The following is a 15,518-nucleotide window of genomic DNA, read 5'->3' as shown; positions in this document are numbered from 1 at the left end:
AGCTCACTGGGGTCCCTCTCCCAGCCTGCCCAGGAAACTGCATGTCTTGGGCGGGTCAGCACTCATGTCAGTAGGACTGGCTGGGTATAGAGCCTGCCATCTCTGGAACTGTCAATTAATTAACTTTTTTGAATTAATTTTCCAAGCAAAATTCCATAATTACATCTGTCTCATCCAAGCTGGGCAGGCAAGAGGACCCCACAATGAGATAGAATGTGGGGTGAAGGGGTGACCCTACCAGCCCCGGGACCAGGTCAGAGAGGTGCTGGGGGTTGGGTTTCACCAAAGCAGGGGGATTGCCCCATGTCCTTATGGATGCTGTCTGGAAAGGGAGGGGGCTGAGAAGCCAGAGCCCCCCCTCCCAGCCAGGAGGTGGGGGGCTCAGGGAGACGCATGGCTGTGCAGCTCTTCCTGCTGCCCCCATCCCTAACCCCATGCCCCCAAACCACAGTGGATCTTGGCGGGGACCAGAAGCAGCACAGGCACTGTGAGGCTGAGAAGGCCTTGGCTGCAGCGTTCTAATTTCCCAAAGGGGCTGAGATTAATTAGCTCACACACAGGCGCAGAGAGAGGAGAGTGGGAGCAGGGGAGGGCAGTGTCAGGCGAGGAGCTGGCTGACGCTCACCCCTGCCGCCGCCCGCCCAGCAGGCAGTCAGGTGGCCTTGACAGCCTGGGTGCTCTGAAGGTCAGTGGCCAAGCTGGCTGAGCCAGCAGACTGGCATTGTCTCCTTCCCAGAATCCCCGAGACCAAGGCTGGAGGGACCAAAACCGGGACAGCCGCCATCCCGGGGGGTGGGGCGGGGGGGGGGGAGGAGAGAGACAATGTCACCACCATCAATCAAGTTTGTGCCAGGTGCAAAGAGGTAGGCATCACGGTCCATCCATGTCACAGATGAGGACACCGAGGTTGTAGATGGTGGACGGGAGACTAAAATCCAGGCTGGCCCAACTCTAGAGGCCACCCAGCTGCCCCTGGATCCTGTGCTCACGAGCTGGAGCTGCAGGAGCCTGGAGACCTGGGGACACCAGGGGAAGGGCATGTGGGTGTGTCCTTCCTCCGAGAGTGTACAGAGCAGATGTAGAGGCGGAGACCAGAAAGGGGAAGTGACTTGCCACGCGGCATAAGGCCCCAAACCCAGTCTGCTCCTCCATTTGAGGCCAGCACCAACTTCCAGCAACATCAACTTGACTCAGTGAGCCCCAACCCAGGGCCACAATGGTGCCTGGTTGTCTTTGGCTAACCAGCACGCTGATCAGGAGTGAGTGTGGGGGTCACTGTGACTATCCCTGTGTACAAAAAGGAAGGTATTTTCATCTCAAGGGCACTCACTCAACGACTCCCTGCAGGGCTCCCCAGAAGGGGAAAGGAGCCCCCAGGAAGGTGGGAGGTTGGGGGATGGGGACAGTGAATGACCCTGATCAGGCCCCTAGGCGGCTCTCACAATTGAGTGTCCAGGAAGTCGTCTGCATCAGGGCGGCAAACTTCTCCCTGGGGAATCCCTGACCCCCTATCCCACTCCCAGTGAACCACTTCTGAAGCCAAGGCCAACAGGGCTCACCCTGTCCAGGCCCGAGGGGTCAGCAGTCCAAGGCCCTTTGGTCCCCACCTGGGGAGTGCCAATAGCAGAGATCCCTGAGAGAGTCATGGGCCTGGGCACAGGTGAAGAGGGGACTGGCCCAACTGGGCACATTACTCAGTGTGTGTGGCCAGGGGGAATGGGTGGGAGTCTCCAAAGGCACAGACGCAGGCCATGAAAGGGTCCACAGGGCAATGGAGTCGAAGTTCCTCTTCCACTCTGCAGGCTCCATCCTGGTGTCATCACCAGCCAGCATGAGTATCAAGGACAGCTTAAGCCAGGAGTGTTGGGGAACCTAGGTTGTGGCCCCAGTTCTGCCACTGTTTGCTTTTGAGTCTGAGCCAATCCCTTGTGCCTCAGTTTCCTTAGCCCCAAATAAATATTCTCCCCTCCCCACCCTCATACCTGCAAGAACATGGGGAGATGAGCATACAGGAGAGGTCTGGAGGCTAAAAGGAGGGCAGCACTCAGCTGTCCAGGCTTACACTTCCTTTTCCCGCCCTGGTCCCTCAGCCCTGTCTGTTCTGTCAGCACTTCTTCCATCTCCCACAGTCCCAAACAGCTCTTCCACCCAGGCATGTGCCAAGCTCTCACTACCCTGCAAAGGCCTCATTTGCCACCTGAAAGTCCCTATTTGAAACTAACATGGGGCCTTGCTGTGTGCTGGGGAGTGGGGGGGACACAGAAAGCCTTGGCTCTTTATGTTCCTTCATACTTTGAAGCCCCCGGGAATGACCAGACACCCAAGAAACCTAGGTCCCTCTGCCCGGGGTCCAACCTTTTCCTACCCCCCCCCCCCCAGCTCCCTGTGGCCCAAAGGTCAGCCTCTTCTCTCCCACACCTCAGCATTCCCATCTGAGAAGGCTAAATCCAAGACATTCTAATTAAAGAGTCCCTGTTGTGGGGTACCACTCCCAGGAAAATGCCAGCTTTGATGGAGCAGATGTGTGTGTGTGTGTGGCGGGGGAACGGCTGGAGATTCAGGTGTGACATGGTGAGAACCACGCCCCACCATCTACTTCAGGTCTTGCAGCTTTGAGACAGAGATAAGGCTCATAACTACTTTATAAGTGGCAAAAGTGAAGTCAGAGAGGTTAGCATCCTGGCCCATGACTGCACAGCAGGCAGTGACCAAGCCTGTCCAACTCAAGAATCCATGACTCGGGACATCCAGTCCCCCTGACTGGCCACTGTCACTTGTTTTCCTCGGGATTCTTGGGCTTCTCTTCCCTCCCTGACCACTCTCCAGGCCTTTAGGGGGAGACCTGTGTGACCAGAAAGAGGAAGCCAGCCTGGGGCCCGATAGCCACCTGCTCCTTGACCCCTGTTGGGTTGTCTCAATCCAGTGGGCCCAGAACAATGTGTAGTCTGGGTGCTGGGCGACTATGAAGCCATCCCCATTAAACTCAATTCTCTCATTTGAAAAATGGTACATTTTCGAGTAAATGAAAAATGGGTGTGTCCCCAGTTCTGCCTAGTCCGGGGAAGGCAGGTCCCCGTCCCCGTGGGCAGCAGAAGCTTAGAGGCATCCCTCCAACCCAGCAGCCCAGCTCTGCAACCATTTTGCAGGCGAATAGACCAAAAACAGGGGGGAAATAATGAGGGGCTTGGAAATGAAGGGGACAGAGGAAAGTGGGTGCAGGGAGGGTGGCAAGACAAGACTCCTGGGGTACAACCCATTAGATCAAGGGGGTCTCATTCCTCCCCCAATCTCTGGCATCCCCCATCTCCCAAAGACCCCACACCAAGTGGAAGGAGCAGCTGATCACTTGGCACTCCCGGAAAAAAAAAATCCATTTTCCATGGCTTTCCTTTTCTAGCGTGTCCTTTTCCTAGCTCCTCTGCATCCTCCCCCATCTACCCCAACCGGCTCTGCCATGGCCAGAGTGCCCCATCCTGGAGAGAGGGTTGGGTGTAACAGTTCCATGCCTGATACTTGTGCCTCCTCCTCAGAGAGGAGGAAGACTGGGGAAAAACGTCTTCCTTCTCACACCCACCTGACAGAACTCAGCTGCCTCTACATGGCCAAGGGTGGAGCCTCCCTTCTGTGAGCCTAAACAGGGGGCATTTGGGTGAGAGGAGCCCAACCAGTTTGTGTGCATGCGCCAGGCGCTACTGTGTCAGTGCTCCTGGCCCAACTCTGTGGCACCATCTGCGAGTGAGCTACGGCCCGAGGATGACTGCCTGAGCCTGTGACGGGGTGGGGCACACACACAACTGCTTATGGAGCGTGTGTGGGGTCTCCCCAGAGGCATGTCACACACGTGTGACTGTGTGTGTCCATTTGCTGATAATACGTGCCATTGTGTGTATGCACCGGAGGCTGGGGCTGTGAGTGTAACAGCGAGTGTGCTTCTGGAATGTCCAGGGCGAAGGTGATCAAGCCCATAACATGTGTGTCAGCTGTGTGCGCAGGTCATGTGGAACTGCATGAGCTAAATGACTATGTTTGTCCAAAGTGTGTGCCCCTGGGTGTGCCACATGGGGAGTGCGTGCGTGTGCTCTGCCTGCCAGGCTGAAGGGCCTTGTGGGGCTGCTGGGGATGGGGTGACTCACATCTCCTGAGCTCATCCTGCTGCCCGCCCGCCCGCCCAGCTCACCCTGCTCTGCTGGGCTCATGGCCGCCAGCGCAAGACACGGCAGGGAGGCTGGCTTGATAAATAACCTGCTGCTTCCCCAGGCCTCTGAGAAAGGGAGGCTGCATCGCGGAGAGAAGGGGGAGGAGGGAGGGGGAGGCAGCCCTGGCCCCCCAGGCTCCGGCTGCCCTGGCCCCCACAGCCCAGGCTGCGGCTCCGGTTCCTGTTTCATCGAAACCTGAGCTGGGAAAAGCCTATCGGGTCATCTTGCCTGTCCCGCCGGCTGCCAGGCCCAGGCAAGCTGCCCCTCAGGGGACAAGCCCGCAGCCTGGCCACCGAGCCAGTGGGTGGGTGGGTGGGGGGAGGATATTTCTGTCCAGACTAAATGCAGCTCCAGGATTCTGTCTGCACCCCCCACCACCAACAGCTGCTCCCAGGGGCCCTATGGCTCTACAGGACTGACTAAATATAGCCCCCACCCCCAGCGTTCACCTCTTCCCATTGGCTCCCCCACATGAGGACAGGAGGAAAGCTGGGAGCCCACCCTGTGACCTTGGGCCAGTGTTTCGCCTCTCTGGGCTCTCAGCTACAACACACCAAGTATTATTCAGCTCTAGGCACTGACCTGCCTAACAGGCACTATTGGAAAGGAGACCACAAAGGCTACTAAATTGGGGTCTTTGTCCAGGGAGATAAGGGCTGTGGTCCCCCCCCTCCAAAGCGACTCCCATCTGCTTCAGCAAAATGATAACTGGGGGAGCCCTACCCAGCAGCCCAATACCTTTAGGCTTATAAACATGGCCCCCTCTACCCTGCCTGTTCCTCACCCAGGCTGAGCAATACCAGGTTCCTCCAATCTGCCCCAGCCAGACCCTGGCCAGGAAACAAGTTGTGCCAGGTTTGGGGGGGTTGGCGAGGGGGGAGACTTGGGAGCATGACAGCTGCTATTTCCTGGAGGCCACCATCGGGCATAACCCGGATTCCTGCCTGGCTCCACACTCTACCAGACAGCCTCTCCCAGGATCAGGCCCTTAACAGGGCACTCCCTTCCCCAATGTCAGATCTGTCATCAGACCCCAGCCAGGGTCACAGTCCACTCCCCTCACTGTACTGCTACAGGAAGGAAGAAGCTGCTGGATATGCCTTCTGACCTGGACTGGGAGAACGGTGGTCTCTGCAGGGCTCAACAGGCGGGGTAGGCAGCCCCAGCTTCCCACCTCCTGCCTGCCTGCCCACCCGGCTGCTTCCCCCAGTCCCACACGCACCAAATTCCCCACATGCCTGTCTGTCTCTGACAGCTCGAGCAAATACTTGGCTGCGCGGGCACCCGCTGTTCTGAGCCCGCTGCGCCTCCTCCCCTGCGTTCCCCAGGGGGGCTCTGCAGACGCAGCCAGGGTTGGGAGGGGGCCAGAGCCAAGAAGCTTGGTGGGCAGTGGGGAGACTGAAGGCAGGAGGGACCAGTCTCAACTCTGAGGCTCCAATCCCCCACCCCCAGGCCTGGGGGACCGAGAGACCTGGGAGGCCACTAGAGCCAGCCCCGGCTGGGAGGCAGCTGCCAACGCCCCACTGCCCCCCGGAACCTCCCAGGAGGACCTTCCGGAGGCCTCCCACTCGCCTCAGCCGATCAAACAGCATCTGCCACCCCCGCTGTTGCAGCTCAGGACAGGGCAGGACAGGGTGGGGGGCACGAGAGGCCCCTGGGGAAGGCTTTGAAATCTGGACTATGGCCCTGCGCCTCATGGCAGCCCTGGCCCCCCACCAAAGGCCCAGCCTCAGAGCAGGGGGGAAAGGCGATGCATTCCAGCCCTCCCGCAGTATGAGGGGCACACCCGCCCAGCTGCCAGGCCTGGCGTGTCTTCACTTGGACTGCCTGGGGGGCCTTCTTTGCCCCCAGCTACCCTATTTCCTGCTTGCCTTGCCTCCTTCCCAGGAGACCAGTGGAGGAAACACTTCCTGAGATCTGCTGGGATTTTCCGATGGACATTGCCTGATTAGCCAGCGCCTTTATCTTCCCCCACTTCATTCCTTCTCCCAGGGTCACCCCTTCAGCCAAATCCCACTCCCACCCCATGTCTGCAGCCAAGGAGCTCCCCACCCCGCCCCACCACTCGGCCACTCGCCTCGACGTTCCCCAGTGTCCACAGCACTCAGCACATACCCAGGCACAGAGCAGACCCTGCATGAATGACCTCATGGAAGAGCAGCCTCCATTTTAGAGATGGCTGTACTGAGGCCAGGAGACAGCCTGGAGAGCTGGCCCTCCCATTCACTGCTCTTCTTCCTGAAGGAGAGAGACTCTAACTGTAGGTCCCCTCTCTATCCACTTACTCCACACCAACACTTTCTGCCCCAGGAACCAATTCAGCCCTCCCAAGCTACTGCAGGCATTAGGGTGACTCCAAGAAGGGTATCTCTGTGCTTTGGGTTGAAATGTCCAGCTGGCTAGCTTGGACTACTCTCCCACAAAAGAATTCCAACTGCACGGTCTTTGTGAAGCTAGACTATAGGACAGTCTCCTCTCCCATTGCACAGATGGGGCTGCTGAGGCCCCCGGGGGAAGGGGGAGCTGCAGACAGCCATGAATCAGAAGGGAGCTGGGAAGCTGCCCGGCCCTGCCGGCTGTCGCTGGAAGCAACAGCCTACATTTCCTCCTCACACTGGTGCCGTGGGAAGCGTGGGCAGCAGGTAGGCGGGTACCACCAAGAGGACCCCCACGGTGCCTGCAGGTCAGCCACATCCCCTCGCTCGCTCGCCTCACTGGGCCCACACAACCCACTCCCCACACTGGATAGATCTCCAAAGAGCAGTGGGCCAAGAACAGAACTGGGTTTTCTGCCTCAGGTATGTACTCATGTCACCTGAGGGCACCACAGGGAAGCCCCTCCCTTCAGATCCTCAATATCCCCTAGCATCAAACGAGATTGAAACATAACCATTCATGCTTTCCTCCAGCAGTAAAACCCATGGTCCTGTGATTCTAGAATCCCACCAGAACAGGAATCCCTCTGCTCTCAGTGTTCTATGATTCTAGATTCCTGTGACTAAAAACTCTAGGCCACCAAAATCTGACACCCAAAGGAATAAAGATGGCCAAGCCCACTCCCACCTCCTGCTATGGGTCCAGCTAATCAATTTCCTAGCTAGCTTTGGGTGAGGTGAGTGACTGGATCTCTCCCATCAGGGTCAACAGGGACTGGACCTAAGGCTGGGGGAGGGGGCCTATGGGCCTATGGGCCTGTGGGTAATAGCTGGTCTAGTCCTGGAGAACAGACCAGCTCCTCAGGGCACACACAGCCACTGACACTGCAGGTGTCAGGAAGCACAGCCCTCGTCAGAGCAAGAGTGGGTAACTAGAGGTTTGTGAGCCTGCACCCCCACCCTGCAGCTCAGAGGGAGGATGGGCGTCAGGTCAGGGCTGGTCTCTGCTTCTCAGGTTCCAAGCCAAGCTCCACGATTCATCTTCCTGTCTTCACCACCCACTACTTCCTCCTTCCCACCAGTCCCCTCACCTCTCAGGCTCCCAGGCTAGCTCCAAATCAGGCCAGCACACAGCCCCAGGGCAAAGGCTCCCAAGCCCATTGACAGATAGAAAAACTGAGGTCCAGGGGGAAGATGTGACCTGCCCCGAGTGCTCAGCCCCCGCAGCCTACTGGTCGCTGGCCACATCTTTCAGCCCTATCCCCTACCTCATTTCCCGGATGCTCTACAGGGCCAGTGGATCTCTACATACCAATTTGATCAGAAGCACAACTCCTATCCCAGTGTCCCTGGAGAGCACTCATCCCCACAACTAATCATCTGGTCATTCATTAATTCATTCTTTCATTCACCTAACTGGCCAATCAGCCCATTTTCCCACCACATGCCAGGACCCTTGACAGGGGTACGGGGATCTCAAGAAGAGTAAAGCCTCAAGTCAGCAAGTCTTGAGGGAATCCCTGCTGTGTGCCAGGCAGTGTGGAAGTTGTAGGAAAAACCATATGCAGACCAACCCTGGCTGTCACGGTGTTCACAGCCAGGCAAGGGCTCTGCTAGCACCTAATTCCACTTGTCAGTGGCATGTCCTGGGGCAAGTCACAAACTCTCCAGTCTCAGTTTCCTCATCAGTACGGGGGGAAGCCAACAGCACCCAACTCAATGGGCTACTGTGAGGATTACAGTGAAGACTAGAAACACAGTGCCAGTTAGCCCTTGTCATTACCATTGTTACAACTTCTTATGATTGTAATAATTGGGAGGACAGCAATTGATTAGAGCAACAGCTAGAGCTCTTGAAACACTTAGCTGGTGCCAGGCATGGGAGAACGGGAAGGAATCACTGCCACATCCCACTGCAAGGCTGGCAAGGGGCAGGCTCAAAGGATCCCACAAGCATCTGATGAATGAGGGAGTCAATGACAGGAGGCATGGCCCTGTCTCCAAGGAAGGTACAATCCAGCATATGTTCATGCATGTTGCACATATACGTGCAAACACTGAGATGTGCACATGTATGTGCACGTGAGGGACCTGGGAGTTCCAGCAGAGGGCAAATTATGTGGCAGTGGGGCAGCAGTACAGGGAACACAGCTGCTCATACCAGGTAAGGTTCCCCCCCAACCCCACCCCACCCCTGCCAGTGATCAGAGGATGTGGCAAGAGCAAGGACCAGGCCTGGTGGGGAGAGGCCTGGAAAGATGCTTTACATAGTTCTGGCCACCAGATTACAGGCCTAGGCTGGGCCCTGGGTGGGGGTTGGGGGAAGGCACTTCCAGGTGCTGGCCCACAGGAATCAGGCCCCAGAGCCCACACTTTATGCCTGTACTGGCACCACTAAGAGTGTTCCTGCTGGTAGGCCTGGCAAGTCCTAAGAGGTCAGAGGAGGTCAGAGGAAAGGGAGGGAACAGTGGGCCCAAGGGCCATGTGGGGTCTGCTAGACAGGGAGGGTGGGTACCGGGCTCCCCCTGGGGCCACCAGGCAGGCCTGGCTCTGCCCTGCTGGGGCCGGCAGCTGGAGGGGAGTAAATATAGCGCGGGGCGTCCCGGCCACATTCCTGGGAGGCCAGGACGGCCAGCCTGCCCGCTGCTCTAGGCAGAACACAGCAGCCAGGGCCCAGAACTGCCACTGCCCTCTTCCCAAACAAACAGAAAAATAAATAAAACCAGCTCTCACAGCCAGCACGGCTGGGGCGGAGGGGAGGGGGGTGAGAGGGGGCAGGAAGGGGTGGACCCAGGAGAGGGGAGGCAGGCAGGCAGGCAGACCAGTTGCTGAGGTTTCTGTTCCACTGGGAAGGAGGCGGCCAACAAAAGAGGAAAATGGAGAAAAAGGGCAACGAGATGGTCAGAGAAGGGGAGAGGAGGAGTATGGGAGATGGAGGGTGTGACAAGTAGAGGTGTCAGGGAGGCAGGTCAGGAGGGACAGGGAAGGTGTCAGGGCCAGTTGAGAGAAAGCCGAGGCAGCCTCTGGTCAGTAATTCAGCAATTCGGCGACAGGCAGACAAAGGGGGCCTGTGGGCTGGGGCAGGGGCCGGCTCCATGGGCCATGAAATATTAAAGAGCCTAGGCCAATGAGTGACAGAGGTCATAGAAATAAGGAGACTCGCCGGGGAAAACGGGGACCCCCGCCCCTCACCACCTGTCCCTCTCCACCACCTCCAGCCGAGCCAGGCTCCCCAGCTTTCCTCCTGCTGTGGCTCCTTTCAGTCTTTCCACCCTCAGAGGACAGGCTGGGGGTGGGAGGGGCCACGGGGATTAGTGATGGCAGGGGACCTTTGCAGTTCCCACTTCCCTCTGGCTGATCTGTGCTCAGGCGGCCTTCCAGAGCTGCCAGCCACCCTAGCAAGGCCGGGAGGCCTGTCAGCACAGCCACTGCCACGGTGCCTCCTGGGGGAGGAACGGGTAGACTTCCAGCTTCTCCTTTACGAAAAAAATCGGCCAAGCTACCACTTTCCGCAGAGACCAGCGGGGAGGGAAGGCCATGGCTCAACGCTCAGCTAAGCCAGCGAGCAAGCCAGCAGGTCATGCCTTAGCCCTCCCACCCCACCCCAGCCCTATTACCAGCCTTATGACCTTGGTCAGTCCCCTCGTCCTTGAGCCTGTGTCTTCACCAGCCCCACCCAACCCAGGCGTGGTGAGTGGAAAGAAAGACGGTAAGTAATATGCTGAAAACCTGCTAGGGCACCTGGGACCAAGCACCTGCACGTAGACAATCCTCCCAAGCCTCTGTGAGGTCAAGCCTATTATCAGTCCCCTTTTACAGATGGGGAAAAGAAACTCAGACAGGCAGAGTGCGCCCAAAGTCACACACCTGATGATTAACATAATGGAAACTGAAAGACTAAATGTGGGCCTCCTGTTTTTCTTCTTCCTTTTCACTGGGGGATGTGAAGTCCTCTTCTCCATAAAAGCCAACTCCAACTGAATGCTGACTGTGGGTTAGCCTCTGGTGCTAGGCACTGCACAATCGCCTGTGTGTCCATTTGAAAATGGCCTTGTGGATCAGGCACTCTTATCGTCCCATATCAGGGATAAGGAATCTGATGATCACAGGACACAAGATCACACATGGCCAGGATTTGGAACTAGGTCTGACTCCAGAGCCAGAGCTCAAACACACTTGACTGGGCGGGGAGGGCTCAGTAGAGGAGAGGGAGCTCGGTGATTCTGCTGGCCCCCATAATGGACACGAAAAAGTAGAAAACAAGGTCACAAGCCCTGTGCTAGGGGAATGGCCAGCAACTGCTCTGGGAGCAAGAGATGGGCAGAGCCTGTGGAGGCCGGAGGTGAGGGTACTGCCTAGGGGCCTGGCCAGCGTGATTTGCCTGGTCTACTCAGTCTGTGTACCAGATGACACAAGCCCCCTCTCCAAGCTTTGGGGATACTGAGGCTAATCCAAAAAGCACCACCAGAACCTGTCCTGTTGATCCCCAAGGTTCCAACATGCACCCCAGGGCCAGTGTGCCAGGAACTAATCTCACCCCCACCCCAAGAGCCCTTAGTGCTAGCAGAAGAGGGGCAGGATCCCCTCCTTCCCTTCTAGGCCCTCCAAGCCCAGAGGGAGGCCAGCATCAGAGGCAGGAAATGAAGAAGAATTTGCGATCTAATTGAGCTGGCGGGGGATTAGGCGGCAGAATGCAATTACAGGGGCTGGAGCAGGGCCAGGGGCACTGACACCCTGAGATGTGGCCTGGCCCAGGTGACTGGGCCTAGCCAGTCTCTGGACAGAGACACCCTACTGGGAGGGTTGCAGAAGACAGGTAAGAAAGGATTTGGAGCCAGAAGGCTCCTCAGCACACAGAGAACAGCCCCATTTAACACCCAAGAGCCCTGTGGACTCTCACATAGGGAGCAGGCAGATAGGAACACATGCTGTCACAGGCTCTGTTCATGCATGTACACATATGTGTTCATATTCCCAGGAAAGCCCCACATGTGTAAACGTTCATGGACACAGACTCACAACCAGCAGACACAGAACTCTGGCCCTTTGCTGCCACTGGCTCCAAAGGGGTGGGGGACTAAAAAAAATACACCCATGACCTTAAAATCCTTTTATTCCTGTAATCACAGGCTGCCATTGACGTGGATACGTGCTGTCACCCTGGCCCCAGCCTGTCTCCCTCCACGGCTTCCAAAACTCTCAGCAGGCAGGCAGACAGGGAAGCTGCCCAATTACTGCCAGGGAGGGCAGGGGAAGGAAAGGACCTGGTGGGAGAGACTCAGAAAGACAGACTGGAAGACAAAGATACAGAAAGAGAAAGGAACACAGCCACCAAAAACAGACATAGATTAATGCCCTCACAGCTCAGATATGCCCAGGTTCACGTTCACACTTTCACAATTCAGATACACCACTTTGGGAGCATCAGCCACTCCCAGATTTACAAGCATATACAAACACAGAGGTATACACAAATCATAAATATACACTCTACAAAATTCCAAGCATACATAACTCAGAATATACATATTCCCAGATTCACAGGGACAAATAAATGCAATGCAGACACACACAACTCCTAGATCCCCAGGTACACACGCTCAGACTACCCCACCCCAAGACAGACACACATTCACAGAGATACACGTCCTGAGTCATAAGCACCCAGGCAGCCTAGATTCCCACACCCCAGGCCAACAGACTATACCCACACAGCCCCATCTAGCAGCTGACACTGGCTGGCTTTAGGGAGCAGGTGGAATGGTGGGCGATTCCTGGGTCTTTGAGGGGGCCAGTCCTTTCTCATTGCCTGCAGCGTGGGAGGTGGGCTCAGAGTTGGGGGGAATTAAGAGGGAAGTAAGAAAGCAAAAAAAAAAAAAAACTTGAGTGGGATATTCTTGTTGGGCAGTAGTGCGTGAGTAACAGGGGAGGCTTTTTGTGGTCTGCTGAGTTCCAGCTATGAGTGAGAGTTTAACTATTAATACACTTAATCAAGGACACTTCACACACACACACACACACACACACACACACACACACACACACACACACACACACACACACAGGCTAGACTAGAGACTAGAATGGGACCAGGTGATGAGGATAAGAGGGAGAGCCCAGGGGGGAAAAAAAAAAGGAAAAGCCCCAATCAGGACTTCAGGAGGTGGGGAAAGAGGGTGGAGCTTCCACCCTGGGCCTGCCTCCAGAGCAGGGGCGGAGTCAGTGATTCATTTCTGCACCCCCCCCAGAAGGGTGGGGCTTGACACAAAGTAGGTGCTGGATAAACACACATTGGGCCAATGAATGAATAAGTGAATTATATAGAGAGAGCAGGCAATAATAACAGTAATAACAATAAGTGAGCCCCACCCCATCCTTGGCCAGGCCTGGGGAGTTCTGGCATCATGGTCATCCCTCCAGACAGGGGCTCAGGAAGCATGCCTAGGTCTGGCTCATCAGGATCCTCCCCCTTCTTCCACCTTATCCCGCACCCTGGAAAGTCAGCTGGCCTCAGCCAAGCCCACAATTCTCCCTCCCAAGGAGAACCCCACCTCCATTCTCCACTCCCATAACTTGGTGGGATCCTAAGGAAGGTGGGGTATTTAATGCCCAAAGACTTGGTTCTTTCTACAGATGCAATTCTGCCCACCCCAGCCCCACACTCCTATGAGCCTCAGTTTCACACTTGTTAAATGGGTAGAAGGCAAGCTAAAAGCTGGAAAGAGGCAGCAAGAGTTGGGGGTCACAGTGGGAGCCCACAGAACATAGGCCTGCACTGGCCTGGGCCCTGGATGCAGAATCCTCCCCTCCTCTTCCCTTCCCTTCCCCCATCCAGCCCAGCCCAGCCCAGCCCAGCCGGGTGGACATTCCAGGCCTCACGTGATAAAGACGAGGCCGCTGGCCCACGGGTAAGTCAACAGGCTCTGTCGGGGGAGATAGGAGGCCTGGGCCAGGGTCACCTGCTGAGCCGAGAAAACAGCCTGGCCCAAACACACACACATAAATAAGGCGCCAACGGACGGACAGCCAGCCAGCCAGCCAGCCAAGGGTCTGCTTCTGCAGAGGAACCTTGAAAAAGGAGGTGGCATGGGGGAGGGAGGTGCAAGGCTGGCTAGGGGCTTCCCTGGGAGAGCTTCGGCAGCTGCCAGAATTGGGGGTTCGTGGGGCTTTTACCACGACCTCCAGAGACCAACCTCCCTAAGCAGTTCCCACCCCTTCCCAGGGCAAAAATCATCCCCTCTCCCTCCTCCCCAAGGAGAGAGAACAATTTCCGTTCTGGGAGGGGGGGTGACAGCTGCAGAGCGGGCCACTAACCCCCCTCGGCCCCCCTCCCCCAGTCTTGCTTGAGTCTCATCCAGGGAAACTGCTAAATCAACACTACGCAGTAGTAGGTAACGCCGGGCTCGGTCTCTCCGCAGCGATCTCAAAAGGGGGTTTGGGAGATTTCAGGTCCCAGTTTCTGGGTTTCCCACTGCGGGTCGAGGTCTTTGGAGAGGGGATCAGGCCATGCTGAGGCCAATACACCCCCTTAAAACGTCTAATTTAAATGCTCCTCAGCTGCACTAAGGACATCCCCGCACCCTCCCCCCCCGCACCCCCCCGCCGCCCCCGCGGGCCGGGGCAGCTGAGGTGGCGCCGGGCTTTCAAACAGCGCTCCAAACAAGCCCGCAACCAACGCGCACGCAGCCCCCGCCAGGCGGCCCCAGCGGAAAACTTGAAAGGGACTCCGCCGGCCGCCCTGGGGCAGCTCGGGCGGGGGCGAGGGCTGAACCCTCACACACGCCCCCCTCCCCAGCGCTTCCTGCGCAAATGCGGAGAGGGGAGGCAGGGCGGGCCACAAAACCGAACGGCACCCGCGGCGCGGGGAAAGGCGGAGGTCAAGAGGCTGGTTCGCCGGGACCCCCGGCAGCCCCCTCACCCGAAGACGCAACTCTCAGACCACCCAGCGTCCAGGGGCAAAGTAGGGCGCGGCTGCCAACCCCACAGACCCCCATAACAGGAGACGAGAGAGAGAGAGAGAGAGAGAGAGAGAGAGAGAGAGAGAGAGAGAGAGGATCTTTCCGGATGAGTATCTACAGAACACCCCCCCCCGCCCCCCAATCTGCCGGTGCCTCCTTGAAGCCCATGACACGAACCCAACTCTGCGAACCCCTTCCGATTCCTGGGGGGAGGGAGGAAAACAAACAACAAAATGCGATCTTGCTCCCACATCGGACGCTTCAGCTCTTCTGACAGGTTCCGGAGGCGGCCCCCCATTTAAAAACTGGGGTCACTCACTTTCTGTCGATCCTACAAATAAACAAAGCCAGGCGCACCCCCACATTCCCCTCCGGAAAGCAGCCCATTGCTGGCTAGAACAACTTCCCCCAGCAAGAAAATTAACACATTCTTAACGCAGCGGTTCATGCCCCCCGGCCCCCCCCCCCCCTGCTCAGGGGAACCCACGGGGAGGTGATTCGGGGCCGAACTTATTGAGTAAATGCGGGGCCAGAACCGCGAGGCGGGCGCCTGGGACACCCGCCTCCCACAGCTCCGCAGCGAGAGGAACACCCCCATTCTCCTTCCCTGGCTTTGCGCGCTGCTTGGCCACGCGGGGCTCGGGAGACAGCCTGAAAGACACCCCCAACCCCCTCAAAGCTGGAGAGGAAGGGAGTGAGGCCGCGGGGCGCGGTGAAGGGGGGGGGGGTGATACTTTGACGGGAAAAAAGGTCAAACTTGATCAGCCCGCCAGGCACCCTGAGGGCAGCGGGGAAGAGCCGGAGGGGGAAATGTGGCCGCCGCCCGCTCCAAGTGGAGGGGGAGACTCCGCCACGCTTGGTCTCGGACAGTCACCGTCGCCCCCAAAACACCGGGCTAAGAGCTGGGTCAGATGGGGGAGTGCGCGCCAGGGATCGCCAATCAGCCGCCCCCGCAGGCGGAGCGCCCGCCCAACCCCGGGAGGTGAGGA

At 57.5% G+C, this 15,518-nt stretch overlaps 1 protein-coding gene across 3 annotated transcripts in view; it reads right to left on the bottom strand.

The window, feature by feature from the left end:
- Positions 1-15,518, bottom strand: part of CXXC5 (CXXC finger protein 5) — a 33,669-nt gene that overhangs the window by 17,109 nt on the left and 1,042 nt on the right. The window lies entirely within an intron of this gene.

The sequence above is a fragment of the Myotis daubentonii genome, chromosome 5 (assembly GCF_963259705.1).
Source record: "Myotis daubentonii chromosome 5, mMyoDau2.1, whole genome shotgun sequence".
NCBI lineage: Eukaryota > Metazoa > Chordata > Mammalia > Chiroptera > Vespertilionidae > Myotis > Myotis daubentonii.
The sequence above is the reverse complement of the archived record's forward strand: the minus strand, read 5'-3'. Positions and strand labels throughout refer to the sequence as shown.